This window comes from Mus musculus, chromosome 5, assembly GCF_000001635.26.
Source record: "Mus musculus strain C57BL/6J chromosome 5, GRCm38.p6 C57BL/6J".
Taxonomy (NCBI): Eukaryota; Metazoa; Chordata; class Mammalia; order Rodentia; family Muridae; genus Mus; species Mus musculus.
In genome coordinates, this window is record NC_000071.6 from 125,352,511 (window position 1) to 125,373,256 (window position 20,746).

The 20,746-nt window shown below is 47.4% G+C and overlaps 1 long non-coding RNA gene across 2 annotated transcripts; it reads left to right on the forward strand.

The window, feature by feature from the left end:
• The first annotated feature begins 8,667 nt into the window (after positions 1-8,667).
• Positions 8,668-18,918, forward strand: Gm40323. 2 transcript variants are annotated; one of them, XR_868513.1, is made up of 5 exons: positions 8,668-8,797; positions 10,040-10,152; positions 12,115-12,329; positions 17,852-17,940; positions 18,234-18,918. It is a non-coding gene; the product is annotated as a predicted gene, 40323 (long non-coding RNA). The 2 variants fall into 2 exon arrangements; XR_868514.1 differs by lacking the exon at positions 12,115-12,329.
• Positions 18,919-20,746: the final 1,828 nt, after the last annotated feature.

Sequence of the window (20,746 nt, forward strand, 5' to 3'; positions counted from 1 at the left end):
GGACTCAGTCTTCCTCGTTAACATCCTGTACTCTCTAGGTCTCTGCTCCGGGGCATCCCACTGGATGTAGGTGGAGGCAGCTGCTTGTTCGGCTTCTTCATCCGTTCGACCGTTCACAGAGCACCTTCCTTGCTCAGGACAGTGCTGGGCTCTGGACACCCATGGGGAGAATTTGCTTTTCCAGAGAATTTTAGGCGAGTGTGGTAACAAGAACTAGCGGCACAGGCACAGTTGGTAGCTTTCCCAAATGCTTTCCTATTGTCTCCTTTTCATCCTGGCAGGGCCTGGTGAGTACTAGGTAGGCTCTGTATCCCAGAGAGTGGAAACAGACAAAGATAGTCACCAATAGGCAAAGTATGTCAATGCCAAAAAAAGTACGTAAGCCTCGGACCTTGAACACATTAACCACTAACCACAGGTCTACCACAGAGTCACACTCTGTTTCTACAAAGTAATTTCTAAAGGGTAGAGAGGTGGCTCAGTGGTTAAGAGCACTGGCTGGCCACTCTTCCGGAGGATGTGAGTTCAACTCCCAGCATATGAGGGCTAGCAACTGTCCAGCTCCGGGGGATTGACTGCCCTCTTCTGGCCTCTACAGGCACTGCACTCATGTGCACATACCCACCACACCCAAGTGCATACATACAATGAGAAAAATTATATTGTCAGATGCTGTTTTCCTGATACTCACAGGAACTGTTTCCCAAGCTCAGTCAGGTGTTAGCATACAAAGATCTCATCCAACACGGCAGGTGATTGGCCCAGAACTAGTTATATCCTCCTGAAATGAAACCTGCTGGTTTTTTTGTTTTTGTTTTCTCAAGACAGGATTTCTTTCTGTGTATCCTTGGCTGTCCTGGAACTCAATCTGTTGGCCAGGCTGGCCTCACTCACAGAGATCTTCCTGCCTCTGCCTCCCAAGTGCTGGGATTAAAGGCGTGCAGCACCACCAGCCTATGAAACCTGTTGTTTTATGATTTCTATGGCTGTGTTGAAACACCGTGACCAAAAAGCAAGCTAGGGAGGAAAGAGTTTATTTAGTTTTCCACAGCAGTGTCTATCAGCACTGAAGGAAGTCAGGACAGGAGCTCAAACAGGGCAGTAACCTAGAGGCAGGAGCTGATGCAGAGGCCACGGAGGGATGCTGCTTACTGGCTTGCTCCCCATGGCTTGCTCAGCCTGCTTTGTTATAGAACGCAGGAGCACCAGCCCAGAGATGGCATCACCCAATATGGACTAGGCCTTCCAGTATCAGTCACTAATTAAGAAAACACCCTACAAGCTTGCCTATGCTCAGATATGATAGAGGCAGCTTCTTAATTGAAGTTCCCTCTTCATGGATGGCTTTAGCTTGTGTCAAGTTGACACAAGACCATCCAGCACACGCAGACACAGATGGCCAGCTGTAAGAAAGAGAGGAATGAGAGTCTCAGCAAACCCCTGTAATTCTAGCTAGGGGCCAAGAACTGAGGCAGAGGGACTGAATTTGAGGTCAGCACAGGCTGTACCTGTGGTAGCATGGGCCTATAACTCCGGTATTCAGGAGGCAGAGGAAGAAGGAGTGCTCAAAGTCGGAGGCTAGCCTGGGTTACATAGTCAGACCCCGTTTAAGGAAATTAACAAATTCATCAAAGAGGGAGTCCGTATGTGGATCCCTGCGCGCAAGCTCAATCATAAAGACTTTAGCCCGGCCTGTAAGCTCTGTTGTAAGCTCCTCGGAACTGCTCATCTATTCTGTTTTCAATCTGTGTATATGTTAGATGTGTATGTTTTGGAGTTTTTGTGTGAACACTTGCACATGTGTGTACAAGCACACGTGCGGAGGTCAGAGGACAATCTTGTGTGTCAGGCCTCCCTTCTCACTTTCTTTGAACAGGGTCTTTTGTACACTGCTTCATACACCAGGCTAGCTGCCTTCCAGAGGCATGTCTGCAATCCCAGCATGCTCCGTTGGAGATGCAAGCATCCAGTTTGTATGTGTGTGTTGGAGGTCTGACTGAATCAGGCTTGTAGGGGGAGGGGCTTTACCAGTTGAGCCATTTTCCCAGCCCCAACCTAGTTTTGCTACAGCGAGCGATATTCTCTTCCCAACCCAGATTACCTCCACTCTTGTCCTGGCTGCCTCTTCCCTGGCATCTTAGAGCCTGTGAAAGCCAGAACCGCCTGTCTCACACTGGTGTGGGCATCACAGAACAGCTAGGCCAGAGGAGAAGGCTGTGGTCACAGGGCTCAGAGAGAGAGCACTGGGATCAGTACCTGCCCTTATCCTGTGAAATCCAGCATACCAGAGGTCAGTTTCCCTCTGTGGTGTTTTGAATATGAGGGAAGAGCTGTTCCAGGCCACCTGGTCGAGACACAGGGTTGGCACTAGGTGGAAACAGGTTCAAAACCTGTCTCTGCAAGCCAGTGACAGCGCACTTTCCCCAGCTTGGGTGCAAGGATGTCGATTTGGGCAGGATGAGGTCATGCCAAATGGATCCCTAGATGCTCACACACAGGGCCCATTGCTGGGCCACATTGTTTCCAACAGGCTAGGGGAACATGGGATGCATCAGCTGTTGTCTCCCTGATCCCAGCTTATGCAGGTGACCATGTGACTGTCACATGGCTGAGGGAGTGTCCCCAGGGGAAACAAGTCTGCTTCCTTTTGTGGCCCTTTTGCAAAAAGATGCTCCAGTCACACCCTGTCCCAACACCACACTCCTCTCCTGGTCCCACAAGCAGCCTCAACACGCCCTGCCCCTGCTTCAAATGGGGGAAAAGACCTTAAGGTTTCCATGGCAATATCTCTGCACGCTTCAGTTCTAGCCTGTCTGGAAAGCACAGCTATGGCCGCTGTGCCTTCTGTTTCATATCAACACAACCTGAGCTGTTTGCCTTTTCACAGGTCTCAAAAAGGAGGGAGGGAGGGAGGGAAGAGAGAAAGCGAGAGGAGGGAGGGAGGACCTGGTGAGGCTTTGTGAACCCACGGTATCTGATTTGCCATCTGAAAGGCAAGAAAGTGTAGTGCTGATACCATCCCTGGGGGCTCTCCGTGTTTTGGCAGCCCTCTGAAAACCCCAGGGTCTAGGGGCCAACACAGGGGCCAAGTGTCATTCTGAAAACCCCTTAAGAGGCTTTGACTCCCTCCTCAGGTAGCCCAAGGTGTCACTCAGCCATCTCCTATACCTGTGAGTCACAACGCCTCCCCCCCTAGGGGTTGAGGGTACTGGAGGGTGTTCCTCCCACGAAGGCCACACACACACACACACACACACACACACACACACACACACATCATGCCCATGCTCTCTGGCTCCCTTCTGGCTCCAGTACATCCTTCCCACGAGGTAGCTATGACTTGGAACCGCTACAGATGCTCCAGGGTCCCTGGACCTTGAAATAGAACTTGGCTCTCAGGTGACACCCAGCAAGCGCTCCCTCCCTGCCCCCTCCTAACCCCTCCCACCCCAGTCCCCAACTGCCCTTCATAGAGCCGGAAGAGTGTTCAGGTGAGAGGGAGGAAGCGCAGCAAACTATTTACCAGGGCAAAGGACCCTTGCGGCTATCTCCAGAGCTGGCGCCAGCTCGTCCCTATCTCTGAGACCCAGGAGTTTTAATTAATGGGAGCCAGAGCAGAGGGCTACCAGGGTGCTTCTCAGCCTGCATCCCCTCCCCGCTACGCCAATTCCTCTGCTTTTGCTCTTTCTGGAATTTTCTGAAGAACCTTGTCCCCGTAACCCTACGGAATGTGTCCACGTCCTGCCTGGCATCGCTGATATTCCTACATTTTGAATAGGGTTCTGTAGACAAGATTGAGGTGAGAACCATGTTGAACCAGATTGCGCTCAACCAACCCCACCCCTCCCTGTGCCCCTAAGTAGAACATCCTTTCCTGGAGGCTGAGAGTCAGTCATGGGGAGACCGGAGAGGCACATCTGCAAGCCAGATGGTCCTGATCCTCCACCAGTCCTGAAACCCTTAGAGCACCCCAATGCTGCGACCCTTTAATACAATTTCTCATGTATGGTGACCCTCGACCATAAAATTATTTTGGTTGCCACTTCACAACTGTAATTTTGCTACTGTTAGTAATAGTGATATAAATGTTTGTGTTTTCCGATGGTCTTAGGCAACCCCTAAAGGGGTGAAGACTCACTGGTTGAGAGCCAGTGACTTAGATAAGCTTCAGGGTGGCAGGAAGGGAAAGGGGGAGCCAAGGTTCAGACCCTGGGTTCTTACAGTGAGCAAGCCCAGTTTTTGTTTTTTTCCCATTCACAGTTTCTATGAAATCCCAGGATATCCTAAAACTTGCCCTGTAGACCAGGCTGGCCTCAAATTCAGAGATCTGCCTGCCTCTGCCTCCCAAGCACTGGCTTAAAAACTGTGAACCACAACTACTCAGCAGGTTCCTGGATTTGTACTTATTTGCCTTTTGACACAAAGTCTCCTGCAGCCCAGGCTAGCTTCAGACTCACTATATAGCCCAGGCTGGCCCTGAACTTCTCATCCCTCTGCCTCCACCTCCTTGTGCTAGTAGTGTAGGTTTTGTTTCAGCAGTTCTCAACCTGTGGGTCATGACCCTTTGGGGAGCACATCTGGTATTTTTGTCATTGGAAATATCAGATATTTACATTACAATTCACAACAGTAGCAAAATTACATTTATGAAGTAACAACATGAGGAACTGTATTAAAAGGTCACAGCTTGTTTAAGCATAGTGGTACACACCTTTAATCACTCGGGAGAGAGAGGCAGTATTAAAAGGTCACAGCTTGTTTAAGCATAGTGGTACACACCTTTAATCACTCGGGAGAGAGAGGCAGTTGGATCTCTGAGTTCGAGGCCTGGTCTACAAAGGACAGCCAAGGCTATTACACAGAGAAACACTGTCTCGAGAACACACACACACACACACACACACACACACACACACACACACAGAGCTTTAGGAAGGTTGAGAACCACTGTTTTATGTGGTGCTAGGGTCAAACCCAGGACTCAGTGCATACTAAGAAGTTTGCAGCTCAGAGTTCTAATCCCCTGGTCACTTTCTGCTGGGTTTTTTTTTTTTTTTTTTTTTTTTTTTTTTTTTTTTTTTGAGACAGGGTTTCTCTGTGTAGCCCTGGCTGTCCTGAAACTCATTTGTAGACCAGGCTGGCCTCGAACTCAGAAATCTGCCTGCCTCTGCCTCCCGAGTGCTGGGATTAAAGGCGTGCACCACCACACCCGGCTTACTTTCTGCTGTTTTAAATCCAACCTGTGCTTCTTTTTTTTTTTTTTTAATTCCAGACCCAGGGCCTCTCCATCATGTCTTGTCTTAGCTCACATTATATAGGTCTCCTTTGAAGGCTCCGGGACGGACACACACACACACACACACACACACACACACACTATGGCCGGTTCCACTCCAGTGCCTGGTTTTGTAAGTCTGAAAGGACAAGTTTTCAGGTTTTGCAGTTGAGCGAGGTTGCCCCAGCATGTCATCCCAGCCCTCAATGTTTGGAACCGCAGAAAGTTTCAGGCTAACTTGGTCAGCTAACCAGGCTGGCTGACCAGGGAGCCCCAGGGAATCTCCTGTCCACTTCCCCAGCCGTGAGATTACAAGCATGGGCCCCCATGCCTGGCTTTTAACATGAGTTGGGGGGGCGGGACAGAGGAAGCAACACAAGTCTTCATGTTTGCATAGCAAATACTTTAATGAGTAATCCCCAGAACTTAGAATCTCTGAAAGTGAAAGGAAACAGGAATACGATGGTTGGGGAGCACTCTAGAAACAGCCCCCCAACACCCCCCAGCTTCCTCTTCCTTTGATAACAGTCCTGCGGGGCTGCATCACAGATCCAATCATCCCCCATGTGCCATTGCTTCCGGCTCCCCCTCATTTGTTATCCTATGGACTTGAGAAATGAAGAAGTAAAATCAGAGCCTTACCAGCACAGGGCGCCAGGCAGAATTGAGTTCCTCTTTACAGAGCCAAACAGGAACTCTATCATTCACACCAGCAGGGGAGACATCCAGAGGTGATCCAGAGCAGAGCCATTGCTCAATGTGGTTCAATGGCAGAACTTGTTCGGAGCACGCCAGCTACTATAAGGGGCTGCAGAGAGGGCCCCGTGGTTAACAGTGCATACTGTTCTTCTAATGGTTGGTTTTAGAATGTGTCCAAGATCACACCACTAAATTTGCACTTAAAAAATAATAATTAGAGCCGGGTGGGTGATGGTGACACACACCTTTAATCCCAGCACTTGGGAGGCAGGGGCAGGCAGATCTCTGAGTTCGAAGCCAGCCTAGTCTATACATCAAGTTCCAAGACAGCCAGGGTTTGTTTTACACACACACACACACACACACACACACACACACACAAAACCCTGTCTTGAAAACCAATAAAACAGAGCAAAATAAAAAGTTATTACTTTATTTAAATAATTTGTTTTTTATTTTTGTGCATTGGTGTTGTGCCTGGATGTATGTCTATGTGAGGGTATGGGATCCCCTGGAACTAGAGGTAAAGCTGTCATGAGGATGCTGGGAATTGAACCTGGGTCCTCTGTAAGAACAGCCAGTGCCCTTAACCACTGAACCATCTTTTTTTGTTGTTTTTGTTTTTGTTTTTCGAGACAGGGCTTCTCTGTATAGCCCTGGCTGTCCTGGAACTCACTCTGCAGAAATCCACCTGCCTCTGCCTCCCGAGTGCTGGGATTAAAGACGTGCGCCACCATGCCCGGTTCTGAGCCATCTTTCCGATCCTGATTTATTTTATGTGTGCTTATAAGCGCCTGCATGTATATATGTACTTCGTGTGTGTCTGGTGCCCTCCAGGGCCAGAAGAGGTCCTCAGATCCCCTAGAACTGAAGTTACAGGTGATTGTGAGCCTCTGTGTGGGTGCTGGGAACCGAACTCTGGCCCTCTGCAAAAGCAACAAGTGCTCCTAACCACTGAGCCACACCTAAGTCTTAAGATGAGGGGTGGCATACACCTTTAATCCCAGCAATCAGGCGGCAGAGGCAGGGATAGCTTTGTGAGTTTGAGGCCAGCCTGGTCTATAGAGTGAGCTCCAGGACAGCCAGGGCTACACAGAGAAACCCTGTTTCAAAACAACAACAATAACAACAGCAACAACAACAAAAGGCTCCCGTTTAAGGTGAGCTCTCCTGGCAGGACCCACTCACCTCCTGAAGGGTTATGGTTAAAACTGTGGCCGGATCTCAGGCTAGGGCATGAAGTCACGGAAGGTTTGATTTTACTCTCATGCCGTTTCCCATGAGAAAGGATTATCTCATGACAGCATAGTTCCCTCTGAGAGCTAGGATATCCTCAGCAATCCTGGGACCCACATGGTAGAGGAGAGAACCAACTCCCCTAGGTTGTAATCTGGGTATGATAGACATCCTTCCCCCAACACATGCACAATAAATTTTGTTTTCAGAGGGCTATATTTCTACCAGGCATAGTAGTGAATAACCTAGCAGTCCTGACACTCAGGAGGCTAAGGAAGGCAGATCTTTATGAGTTCAAGGCCACCCTGATCTATATAGTGGAATTCTATCATATACACATACATATACATGTACATATACACACATACATGTAATATGTGTATAATATATACACATGACATATACCTGTATATGTGTGTATATATACAATATGTTTGTGTGTAAGTATATATATGTGTATATATGTGTATATATATATATATGTGTATATATATATATACACACACACCACATATATGTTTATATATTATATATCATATATAAATATATATGTGTTGCTGGGCGGTGGTGGCGCACACCTTTAATCCCAGCACTTGGGAGTCAGAGGCAGGTGGATTTCTGAGTTCGAGACCAGCCTGGTCTACAGAGTGAGCTCCAGGACAGCCAGAGCTACACATAGAAACCCTGTCTCGAAAAACAAATATTTTATATATATGTGTGTGTGTGTGTTATATCTAATATATATAAATATATAGAGAGATATATCTGTATGGACATGCACACATGCCAAGGTACACATATAGAAGATTAGAGATCAAACTTACAGGAGTTAGTTCTCCCCTTTTACCCTGCTGGTCCCAGGGACTGAACTGGGGTCATCAGGTTTGGTGGCAAGCACCCAGACCCAGTGAGCCCTCTTGCTGGCCCCACACGTGCTCTTTCATGCATCCATTCACATCCTGACTGCTTATTCTTCCTGGCACTGTGAAGCTGCTGCAACACAAACAGTTGGCAGATTGTACTTAGGACTGAGGCCAGGAAAACATTCTGCTCATGCGCAGTGCACTGGTCTGGATCCCGTTCCCCGTCTCACGTGTTCACTTCAATCATAACCTTTGGGGACATAGACTTTTTTTTCCTCCTTCTGGTCGCACAGCTGTCCGTGCTGGTGGCCAGGTGCCCCAGCTGGTCATGACCCGTGACCCGAACTGATTGGATTAAGGAATGCCTAACAGATTAGTGGAGCCACCTTGGGGTGTGTCCGTGAGGGAGTTTCCAGAACTGGTTAGCTCTTAAGGACTCTGAACTGATCAGGGTTTTAACCCACGGATGGACTTGAACTTAGGAGACCCTTCTCGGAGACGGGGCCTGGTTGGTGGAACCAAATGCTTGGAACTCATCCTTGGGGCTGTTTCTGCCTTAGGCACTTCCTGTCACTGCTTCCGGTTCCGCCTGGATGACCCGCTCCCTGCACACGAATTCCACGATGAACGGAAACCTCTGAAACCACAAACAAAGCAAACCTTTGTCCATCAAGTTGTTTCTGTCAGGGGGTTCCCCACACGGTCACCAAGTCTACCATATAAGGTATCGAGGACACATCTGTGCATCGTGTCAATGGCCGTATTATTTACGAACCAGAGACTAGCACCAACCCAAGAGCCTCCCAATGGATGACTGAGAAGATTAGCACCGTAGGATATTACTCAGCCTTGTAAAGGAAACTATAATGTGGCTGAACCCTGAGGAAAAGCAAAATAAACCAATCACAAAAAAGACAAGGAAGGGGCTGGAGAGATGGCTCAGCGGTTAAGAGCACCGACTGCTCTTCCAAAGGTCCTGAGTTCAAATCCCAGCAACCACATGGTGGCTCACAACCATCCGTAATGAGATCTGACGCCCTCTTCTGGAGTGTCTGAAGACAGCTATGATGTACTTACATATAATAAATAAGTCTTAAAAAAAAAAAAGATTAAAAAAAAAAAAAAAAAGACAAGGAAGGTAAACTAGCCTGGCTCCATAGGGGCTCACGGAGACTGGACCGCCAACCAGGGAGTGTGCATGTAACATGCATGAGACTGACCTATGCCCTACGCATGTATGTAACAACAGTTGTGTAGCTTGCTCGCCATGTGGGACTGGAGCAGGGGCTACCTCTGACTCTGTTGCCTGCGCTTGGGACCTTTCCCCCCTGCTAGGCTGCCCCTTCTAGCCTGATCAGAGAATGCACCTCTGCTTACTGCAACTTGATATGCCAAGGCAGGTGGATGGATATCCCTGGGAGGCCTCGCCTTTTCTGAAGAGAGAGGAGGATTGGATGGGGGGCGGGGGGGGGGGGGGGCGGGGAATGGGCATGCGGCACAGGGAGGAGAAAAGGGAGGGGAAACTGTGGTCGAGATGTAAAGTTAATTAATTAATTAATTTTTAAAGAAAGATTTATTTATTTTTATAAATAAGTACACCATAGCTGTCTTCAGACACACCAGAAGAAGGTGTCAGATCTCATTACAGGTGGCTATGAGCCACCATGTGGTTGCTGGGATTTGAACTCAGGACCTTCAGAAGAGCAGTTAGTGCTCTTACCCACTGAGCCATCTCACCAGCCCTTAATTGATTAACTTTTGAAGGTAAGATTTGTATGGGGTATCTCAAGGTCTTCAAGTTCAGTGAGAAAATAGGCTAGAAAAAAAAAAAGAAAAGAAAAGAAATACGATAGTCTCGTTCCACAAATGAAGTGGCATGGTCCAGGGGATTAGGAAGGGGACATCTTGGGGACTAATTAGCCCACCTGTGAGGCTCCTTCGTTGTTGTTGTTACTTTTTGTGACAGGGTCTTACTATTTGGCCCTGACTGGCCCGGAACTCACTCTGTAAACCAGGCTGTCCTCAAAGTCGTTGGGATCCACCTGATTGAAGGCATATATGCCACCCCACTCGTCAAGGGTGAGTAAAATCAGAAACAAACAAACATAAATAAGCATTCTGGGTAGAAGAGGAGTAGACGAGAAGGGCCTGAGACAGGGTCTGGTCTGTTACCACTGGGAAAGTCTGAGAGGCAAGAGGCAGTGCACAGGTCCGGGCTAGGTGGGCAGGTGCTAGGTGCTGAGTTTTGTACTTTAATCATCCCAGAGTGTAATAAGAGGGGGCGAGAAATAGAGCCAGTGCCATATGGAAGAGGTCCTTTTGGGAGGCCAACCTCTCTGGTTGGTGGAACCAAATGCCTGGGGACATATCCTTGGGGACAGATAGGACAGCCTCTGACCCTCTTGGGAAATATTGCTGATACTGCTGAGGGGAGGCCTGGGGCAGGCTCTTGGGATCTTCCATGGGCACTGGAAGCAAGGGATGGCCAAGAACCAGGGGGCTGTTTTTTGTTTGTTTTTGTTTTCATTTTTGTTTGAGACAGGGTTTTTCTGTATAGTCCTGGCTGTCCTGGAACTCACTCTGTAGACCAGGCTGGCCTCGAACTCACCTGCCTCCCAAGTACTGAGATTAAAGGCATGCACCACCACGCCCGGCCAGGGGACCGTTTTGAAGGAGGACCTGGTGCCGGATAGCAGCTGGAGAGTCAGGAGAGGAGCAGGAGACACTGAAGTGGTGAAGACTTGCCTACCACAGTCAAAAAAGTTGGAGAGACGGCCCTGGGGTTAAGAGCATAGGTTGCTCTTGCAGAGGACTTAAGACTTTCTCCTCCTAGCCATGAGCATGTGGAGACTCCAAGAGAGGGTTGGGTAACAGATCAGCCGGGTTTCATGATCTACCCAACACTCGATAGTCTTGCATTAGGTAAAACAGTGGCTTTCAATCTTCCCAGTGCACTGACCCTTTATTTAGTACAGTTCCTCATGTTGTGGTGACCCCACCACAAAAAAATCCAGAAAGTTATTTTTGTTGCTACTTCATAATTATAATTTTGCTACTGTTAGAAATCACAATGTAGCCGGGCAGTGGTGGCCCATGCCTTTAATCCCAGCACTCAGGAGGCAGAGGCAGGCGGATTTCTGAGTTGGAGGCCAGCCTGGTCTACAGAGTGAGTTCCAGGACATCCAGGGCTACACAGAGAAACCCTATCTCAAAACAAACAAACAAACAAATAAAAGAAATCACAATGTAGACTTGGTTGACCACCCCTACAGGGGTCTCATGAGACAGGTTGAAAAACACTGAATTAACCCATCTAATCTACTTTCCAGTGGAAAAGATAAGCCTACCCACGATCCTCCCCACCACTCATCCACAGAACTTTTCCGTTTCCCCAGACTGAAGCTCTGTGCCCTGAAACACAAAGTCCCTCCCCCTCCACAGCTACATCCCCCTCTGCTCTATTTCCGTCAGCTGTGTGCTCCAGGCGCCAGCGCATACTGCTCTATATCCTGCCATTAGGAACTTACTTCGCTAGCACAGTGTCCTGGCAGTCTGCCCACTGCAGTCTGGGTCAAATGTCCTTTCTTCAAGAGTGAGTGAGGACTGGGGCATGGTTCAATGGTTGGAGCACTGGCTTGGCATGAATGAGGTCCTAGGCACCCTCGGCACCCCAAGAAACATGCAGGAATTATGGAATGAGAGTCCAGGGGGTGGGGACTGTCCTATCTTCCCTTCTCTTGCTGTGATAAAACATTGACCAAAAGCAACTTAGAGGTGAGAAAGATTTATTTCAACTCATACTTGCTAGTCACAGTCCATCACTGAGGAAAAGCAGGGCAGGGACTGTAGAGGATGCTGCTTGCTGGCTCACTCACAGGTTCCTGTTCAGCTAGCTCTCATATACAGCCTGCCTAGGGAATGGTACCGCCTACAGTGGGCTAGGCCCTCCTGCATCTGTTAACAACCAAAACAATGCCCCCACAAACGTGTCCACAGGCAAATTTGATCTAGGAAATTCTTCAATTGAGATTCTCCTTTCAGATGACCTTCGACAATGTCACACTGACAAGGCTCCACAGGACAGGTGGCTGGGCACCACGTTTTTATTTGTTCATCCTGTGATGGGCAGGACATTTCTTTACTCTGGGCTGTGACTATGATGCTGCTGAAGACACAGACACTGTAGTGACTTTTTTGTCACATACTCCAGCTAGATTAATTGAGCTGGGACTGTCAGCCACTTCACACAAGGGCAGGTAAGAAAGGGCAGCCCTTCGCTGGTCTCTTCAAACCAATAAGATGCTCAGGGCTTTATCACAAGATCTCCTAAACAAAATATCATACCCTTTAAAAAAAAAGATGGCTTGAGGCTTAGACAGTCCCTTGAGGTCCTGTTTCCTCTGCACAGTTCGATCTGGTGCTTCAGGACACAATGTGTCAAGGTGAGGCACCCTCCCTAGGAGCAAAGTCCCCCTGCCGAGACCAGCTTCCAGACACGATTTCCACTTTGGGAGTGACTCTGCCAAGACTGATAATTAGCAAGGTTCTTGTTTTATTCAAGGACACACAAAGTGACTTTGGAGGTAAAACTATCAGGAACACCATTACTTTACAAGCAGATAAGCAAGGATCAAAGTCTCTAGGCTCCTGTGTAGTCTGGGTGTGGGGACCAGTGACTATGTGAGAGATGGCAGAAGTCATCTAGGTATGACTAGGCATAGGAGTAAGTTTTGTTTTGTTCCTCTTCCTCCTCCTCCTCTTCCTCCTCTTCTTCCTCCTTCTCTCTTCCTTCTCCTCTTTCCCCCTCCTCCTCTTCCTCCTCCCCCTCCTCTTCATCCCCCTCTTCATCCTCCTTTTATTCTTCCTCTCCTTCTTTTCTTTCTCCTCCTTTTTCTTCCTCTTCTTCATCCTATTCTTCCTGCTTCTCTTCCTCCTTTTCTTCCTCCTCCTCCTCCTCCTCCTCCTCCTCCTCCTCCTCCTCCTCCTCCTCTTCTTCTTCTTCTTCTTCTTCTTCTTCTTCTTCTTCTTCTTCTTCTTCTTCTTCTTCTTCCTCCTCCTCTTTTCTTCTTTCAACTGGGTCTCATTAGATAGCCTTGACTGAAGTGGAATTAGCCTTGAGCTCACAAAAAGCCACCTGCCTCTGCATCCCTATTCCATGGAGAGTTCTGGCCTTAATCCCCAAAACAGCACAAAATAAAAATAAAAGGGTTTTTTTAAACATTTATTTATTTGTTTGTTTGTTTGTTTGTTTATTACATGTAAGTACACTGTAGCTGTCTTCAGACACTTCAGAAGAGGGAGTCAGATAACATTACGGGTGGTTGTGAGCCACCATGTGGTTGCTGGGATTTGAACTTCGAACCTTTGGAAGAACAGTCGGGTGCTCTTACCCACTGAGCCATCTCACCAGCCCCCCTCCCTTTTTTTTTTTTTGCTTTATATTATAGTAGTAAAATCATTATTAGAAGCCACCCAGATATCTGACAGAAAAGTGTGTGTGCCTAGATTTTCATCCATTGAAAACAATCACAAGCAAGATGGCTCAGTGGTTAAGAGCACTGGATGCTCTTCCGGAGGCCCCAGGTTTTCCTCCCCAAACCCACAGAGTGGCTCCCAGTAGTCAGCAACTCCAATTCCAGGGGATCTGATGTCCTTTTTGGCCTCTCTGGGCACCAAGCATGCACACGGTGCTCAGACGTACATGAAGGCAAAACCCATACACATAAAATTAAATAGATAAATAAAAATAAGGGGCTGGTGAGATGGCTCAGTGGGTAAGAGCACCCGACTGCTCTTCCGAAGGTCCAGAGTTCAAATCCCAGCAACCACATGGTGGCTCACAACCATCCGTAACAAGATCTGACTCCCTCTTCTGGTGTGTCTGAAGACAGCTACAGTGTACTTACATATAATAATAAATAAATCTTTAAAAAAAAATAAATAAATAAATAAGACACAAGCACTTATTTTTTTTTAGATTTATTTATTATTATATGTAAGTACACTGTAGCTGTCTTCAGACACACCAGAAGAGGGCATCAGGTCTCATTACAGATGGTTGTGATCCACCATGTGGATGCTGAGAATTGAACTCAGGTCCTCTAGAAGAGCAGTCGGTGCTCTCAACCATTGAGCCATCTCTCCAGCCCCCCTCCCTTCTTTTTAAAAGTAATTTTTATTTTTATTTCATGTGTATTGGTATTTCGCCTGCTTGGATGTCTGTGTGATGGATGTCTTGGAGTTACAGGCAGTTGTGAGCTGCCATGTGGGTGCTGGGAATTGAACCTGGGTCCTTTGGAAGAGCAGTCAGTGCCCTTCGAGACTGAGCCATCTCATCGTCCCTCAGATCTCTTAAATTGGTGGGGTTGGGGAGGCTAGGGAGATGGCTCGGAGGTTAAGAGCACTGGCTGCTCTTGCAAAGGATCTGAGTTCAGTTCCCAGCACCTACATGGAAGTTCACAACCAGCTGTAACTTCAGTTCCAGGGGATCTGATACCCTCTTCTGGCCTCCATGAGCACCAGGCACACACACAGGATATAGCAATAGATGTAGACAAAACACCCATACACATAAAATAAAATTATTTTAATTTCAAGTATGTTTTAAAAATCAAACTTGCTCCTGGCTTATATTTTCCATCTTCATGAGGTATGGAAGCCTGAGACTAGTGTTGCCATGGCCACACAGGGGCATAGCATCTTCACTTACTAAGCTTAATAAATAAATAAGGGAGAGAGAGAAATAGAGAGAGAGAGAGAGAGAGAGAGAGAGAGAGAGAGAGAGAGAGAGAGAGAGGAACAGAACCTAGTGGCCCACGGCCATCATCCCAGCTAACCTAGACAACTTAGTGAGCCATATATAAAACTTTTAAAAATGCATGGTGTCGGGTTGGCGAGATGGCTCAGTGGTTAAGAGCACTGACTGCTCTTCCGAAGGCTCTGAGTTCAAATCCCAGAAACCACATGGTGGCTCACAACCACCTGTAATGAGATCTGACGCCCTCTTCTGGAGTATCTGAGGACAGCTACAGTGTACTTACATATAATAAATAAATAAATCTTTTTTTTTTAAAAAAAAAGAATGTTTAAAAAAAAATGCATGGTGTCTTACACCTCTAACCCCAGCATTTGAGAAACTGAGGCAGGAGGAGTACCATGAGTTCAAGAACAGGCTACCTACAGCTAAATGGGTGACCCTGTCTCTAAGAGAGACAGACAGACAGAGGGAGAGCGGGGCGGGGGCGGGGGGGGGGCGTGGAATGAAGGAAGTCAAGAAGAAAAGGGAAGAAAGCTGGGTGGTTGGCTCAGGATGGGAGAGAGTCTTTGTTTGATCCCCACAGCTTCAAACCCCTGGGTCCTAATGATCTCCCCTGCCTCGGGCTCTCAGGTACCTGGGTCCCTTGTTTTGCTTTGATTGCATTTATTTGTTGAGACAGGGTTTCACTATGTAGCCACAGGTGACATGGAACTCACCCTGTCAACCAAGCAGGCCTTGAACTCACGGAGGTCCACCTGCACTTCCAGTGCTTAGATTAGAGAAGCGCACCACCATCATGCCAGGCTGGCATCTCTCTGATTTGCTATTTGGTACGTTTGCTTCTTGAAGCAGGGTTCTTGCTGGACAGTCCACAGTGTCCTCGAACCCACGATCTTCCTGTGTCCCCAGGTGGGCACTGCCTTGTCTGGGGTAGTTTAATCTGAATGGCCTTATGTGGTTAATGGCTGCCAGGCTGAACAGTGTTGAGCCACGTGATGCAATATTTGTGGCTGGGAATAAAAACAAGACAAGGCTATGTGTAATACTGAAAAGCATTTTGAAACCATATGTAGCTTTTTTTTTTTTTTTTCAGTTCTAGAGAGCCTCACACATGTTCAGCAAGAGATCTGTTGCCGAGACACAACAGCCCTCAAACTACCCTATTTAATTATTTCTGTTTTTTGGGTTTTTTTGTTTTGTTTTTTGAGACAGGGTTTCTCTGTGTAGCTCTAGTGTCCTGGAACTTACTCTGTAGACCAGGTTGGCCTCAAACTCACAGATCTGCTTGCCTCTGCTTCCTGAGTGCTGGATCTAAAGGCATAGGCATATCTCTGTCTCTCTCTTTCTCTCTCTCTCTCTGTCTGTACACACACACACACACACACACACACACACACACACAAGGTGCATGTCACAGCTCACGTATATAAATCAGACTCAGCTCTTAGAATTCGGTTCTCTTCTGCCACCTTGTGGCATCTAGGGTGTAATTCAGGTTGTCGGGTTTGTGGGCAAGCACCTCTAGCCTCTGAACCTTCTTGCCTCTCATCCACCAGCAATTATTTTTCTTAAATCAGATGGGGGCAGGGCATGGTGGCACACACCTTTAACCCCAGCACGCAGAAGGCAGAAGCAGGCTGATCTCTATGAGTTCAAGGCCAGTCTGGTCTACAGAGAGAATTCCAAGCCTGCCCAGCCAAGGTGGTCTCAAGTAGTGAGAACCTGCTTCACACACACACACACACACACACACACACACACACACGTGATTGAGGGAGAGTGGCAGGGGGCATGGCTAGGGATTTGGAAGTGTCCCTGCTCCTGCAGGAGAAAAACCAGAAGCCACTGTCCTCCAAATGCAAGGGCTGCCCTGGGACCCTTCTCCTGTTAGGTCCCATTACTACATTGTCACAGGCATATTTATGCATATTTATGTTTTTAAAGAACTATTGGTATGATTTAAACAAAGGGGATACAACATTCTAGATGTGCTTCCTCCCCAGTCCTCAGGTCAGCCTCATTTCTTCCTGACTCAGGGCATCCAGCTCTAGCCCAGAAGTCACTGGCTAGACAGTGAACATGCAATGTAGAAGCTCCCCCAAAGCTTCCTGTGCTGTGCAGATGGGGACTCATGACCAGGAGGCACAAAAGACAAAGTGTCAGCATCTTGGTGCCAGAGCTCCAGGGACAGAGGGTGAGACCAGAAAGAACTAAGGTGTGAAGTGGGTACCACATCTCTTCATCTTTCAGGCCTCTTCCAAAATGCTCCGTCGGGATGCTCCAGCATTCATCTGCAGGTGGCTTGTAAAACATGTTTGGTGTTAACTCTGATCACGTTCCCCATTCCAAGCAAGACCTGGAAAGATGGAAATAAAGAATAAAACACTGGGGGCTGGTGAGATGGCTCAGTGGGTAAGAGCACCCGACTGCTCTTCCGAAGGTCCAGAGTTCAAATCCCAGCAACCACATGGTGGCTCACAGCCATCCGTAACGAGATCTGACTCCCTCTTCTGGTGTGTCTGAAGACAGCTACAGTGTACTTACATATAATAAATAAATAAATCTTTAAAAAAAAAAAAAAAAAAAAAAAAAAAGAATAAAACACTGGGTCCCTGAAGACTTAGGAGGAGGTGTGGGGAGGAAAATGTACTGCTTCCCTTGGTTGGACCATGTCCTGGAACCCTGCTGGGGGGCTTAGTGAGTAGGTTTCAGGACACCGCACCGTGGCTCATCCCCAACCGGAACTACTTTTAATTTTGCGCAGTTAACTTACTAGGCTTCAATTCTCCACTTCCCTCCGAAATCCAGGCTGGTTTTGAACTCATGGAAGCCCTCTGTCTCAGCCTCCTCAGTGCTGAGAGGGTAGGCCTGTACCACTGAAGTGATTTGAATATGCATGGCCCAGAGAGTGGCACTATTGGGAGGTATGGCCTTGTTGGAGGAAGCGTGTCACTGTGGGGGTGGGCTTTGAGACCCTCCTCCTAGCTGCCTGAAAGTCTGTCTTCTCTTGTTTGTCCCCAGAACAACAAGATGTACAACACCCAGCTCCTTCTCATGCCTGCCTGGACACTGACATGCTTCCTGCCTTCATGGACTGACCCTCTGAACCTGTAAGTGAGCCCCAATTGTTGTCCTTTATAGGAGTTGCCTTGGTCATGGTGTCTGTTCACAGCAATGGAAACCCTAACTACGACAATCTGCTACCACGCCTGTCTGCATTTGAATGTGGTGTACATGCCACGTGTTATCAGATACGTGTGATTAGCAACTCAAGACAACTGAAAAGCTCAACTCTCTCTGTTATACCAAACAAATGTGGGTGAATTAAATAAGGTTAACAGTGGGACTTTATTATAAGAACACCGCTCATTTCATTTTATTATTTATTTATTTATTTACTTAGCATTTATGTGCCTGTTTCTGTACACACACGGAAGTTGGGGGCAACTTGCAGAAATCGGTTCTCTCCTTCCACGTGTGGCGTCCCCAGAGATGAGAAGACTCAAGTCATCAGACTAGGAAACTAGGCAGCTAGCATCCTTGCCCATTGAGACATCTTATAAGCCCATAGGTACTAGTTTCAGTGTTTATTTTTCCAATAAATATGCTAAGATGTTGGTGGTCAGGCATGCTTGACAGGCATGCTGTCAGACCCTCTACCTGGTGCCTGGCTGTCTTGCATGGAAGACTCTCCAGCAAGAATCCAGCTAGGCAAACCATCAGGACAGCCTGGCTTATCTGGACATGCCGCATGCAGACAGCATAGAGGAACTGTACAGTAACCAGGGCTGCTTGCCACTGAAGCATTAACTCTGGCTTCTGAATGCCCTCCCCCACTTGCCATTGGTTAAGAAGGCTCACCCTAGATCTCGCAGCCAACGGCAACCTTGGTAAAGTTTACACCCAAGCCAAAGAGGGTCTACTTCTCCCCTCCCTCCTTCCCTTCCTCCATGGCTTAGCAGATGCTTCGGATCACCTTTAAGCAGCCTCCTTTCTGGCTAAGTAAAGTGGCCATTTAGCCCACTTTATGATCCTGCCTGGAGATGTTGCTGTGCTTCCCCGCTGGTGGTTCAACTTCAGCACCAATAAAAAGCCACTCTCAGGCTGGAGAGATGGCTCAGCGGTTAAGAGCACTGACTGCTCTTCTAAAGGTCCAGTGTTCAATTCCCAGCAACCACATGGTGGCTCATGACCATCTGTAATGGGATCTGGCGCCCTCTTCTGGAGTGTCTGAAGATAGCTACAGTGTACTTTCATATAAATTAACAGATTAACTAATTAATTTTTAAAAAGTCACTCTCTGCTGTCTTGGCCCTGATTTTGTTTTTTTGGTTTTTTGGGTTTTTGTTCTGATTTGTTTTGCTTTAAGTCTCCATCACTAACAAAATGTGCTGAGTTGGTAACAGGAAGAGATGTTTAAAAAGGGGGAGAGAAATGGAGAGATAATTCAGCGGTTAAGAGCACTGACTGCTCTTCCAGAGGTCCTGAGTTCAATTCCCAGCAACTACATGGTGGCTCACAACCCTTGAATCCGACGCCCCCTTCTGGTGTGTTTGAAGACAGTGACAGTGTCCTCATACATATAAAATAATAGTAAGGGGGGGGGCTGCAGAAAGTCAAGATGAGACCGTGCAAGAGTTCAGAAAGCAGTGAGGGCAGAGATGACAGACACCAGAGGTGGTGGGGACAAGGAAGAAAGAGCAGAGAGCTGAGGCTAAAGAACTTTCCCTGCCACCCAGCCGGAGACGTCCAGGGAGAAACAAGGTTAAAGGGTGGAGGATCCCAGACACTCCAAGCCTGAGAGATGTAACTCTGTTAGGATCCTGACAGCTGGTCCCAACACCTATGTCAAGAGGCTGTGACCCCAACAGACACCAGTTCACTCGCATTGACTCAGAGCAGCCAAGAATGGAAGTCAGGGGAAGGAGTGGTGGTTTTTTTTTGGAAGCCAGGAGAGTAGGTCGGGGAACAGCTGCTGACTAAGAGACAGTAAGGAGTTCTGGTGACCTATTAGTCAGCAGGGCACCTGGAGATAACAGTTGTGGACTGTTCTGTGTTTTTAAAGCCAAAAAAAAAAAAAAGAATTGAGGACAGATAAGCTGCCTCAACAGGTAAAGGTACTTGTAGCTAAGCCTAACAATATGAGTTCAAATCCTAGGACCCACATAGTAGAAGGAGCGGACTAACCTCTACACATGTACCATGGCACGCACACACACACACACACACAGAGTTCTGGAATTCAGTTAGAAAAGGTAATAGTGTCATAGCTGCACATTGTAAGGCAGCAGGCTGACATTCAGAATCAAAACTATGTGAGGTTTGAGGCCTGGGGGCAGAGCTTGGTGGTAGAATGCTCGCTTAGCATCCCTAGTACCTCAAAGAAAAAAGTGAAGTTTACAATCTACTCCCTAATGATTCAGACGGATAGAGTAAGAGGTGGTGAATTGATTGGTTGATTGATTGATGAGAAGATGATGATGAAAAATGATGGATGATAGATAGATAATAGAATAATAAATAGATAGATAGATGATTGATATATGATAGAGAGATAGACAGATGATAGATAGATAGTCAGATGATAGATAGATAGATAGATAGATAGATAGATAGATAGATAGATAGATAGATAGATAGATGGTAGATAGACCCCAGCACCTCATAAACTATGCGTGGTAGCATATATCCGTCATCCTAGTGACAGAGACAGGAAGATGAGGTGTTCAAAGTCATCCTCAGCTTCGTAGAGGGTTTAAGGTCAACTTGGGTTACATGAGACCCTTCCTCAAAAAAGAAAATGTAGCTCTGGCATTGGTGAGGGCACCTCGAGGTGAACCTGGGAGGTTGTTTCCACAGAAGATAAACTGGGGAATATGGGTGGCACCATCTCACGGGCTGGGGTCCTAGGAGAGA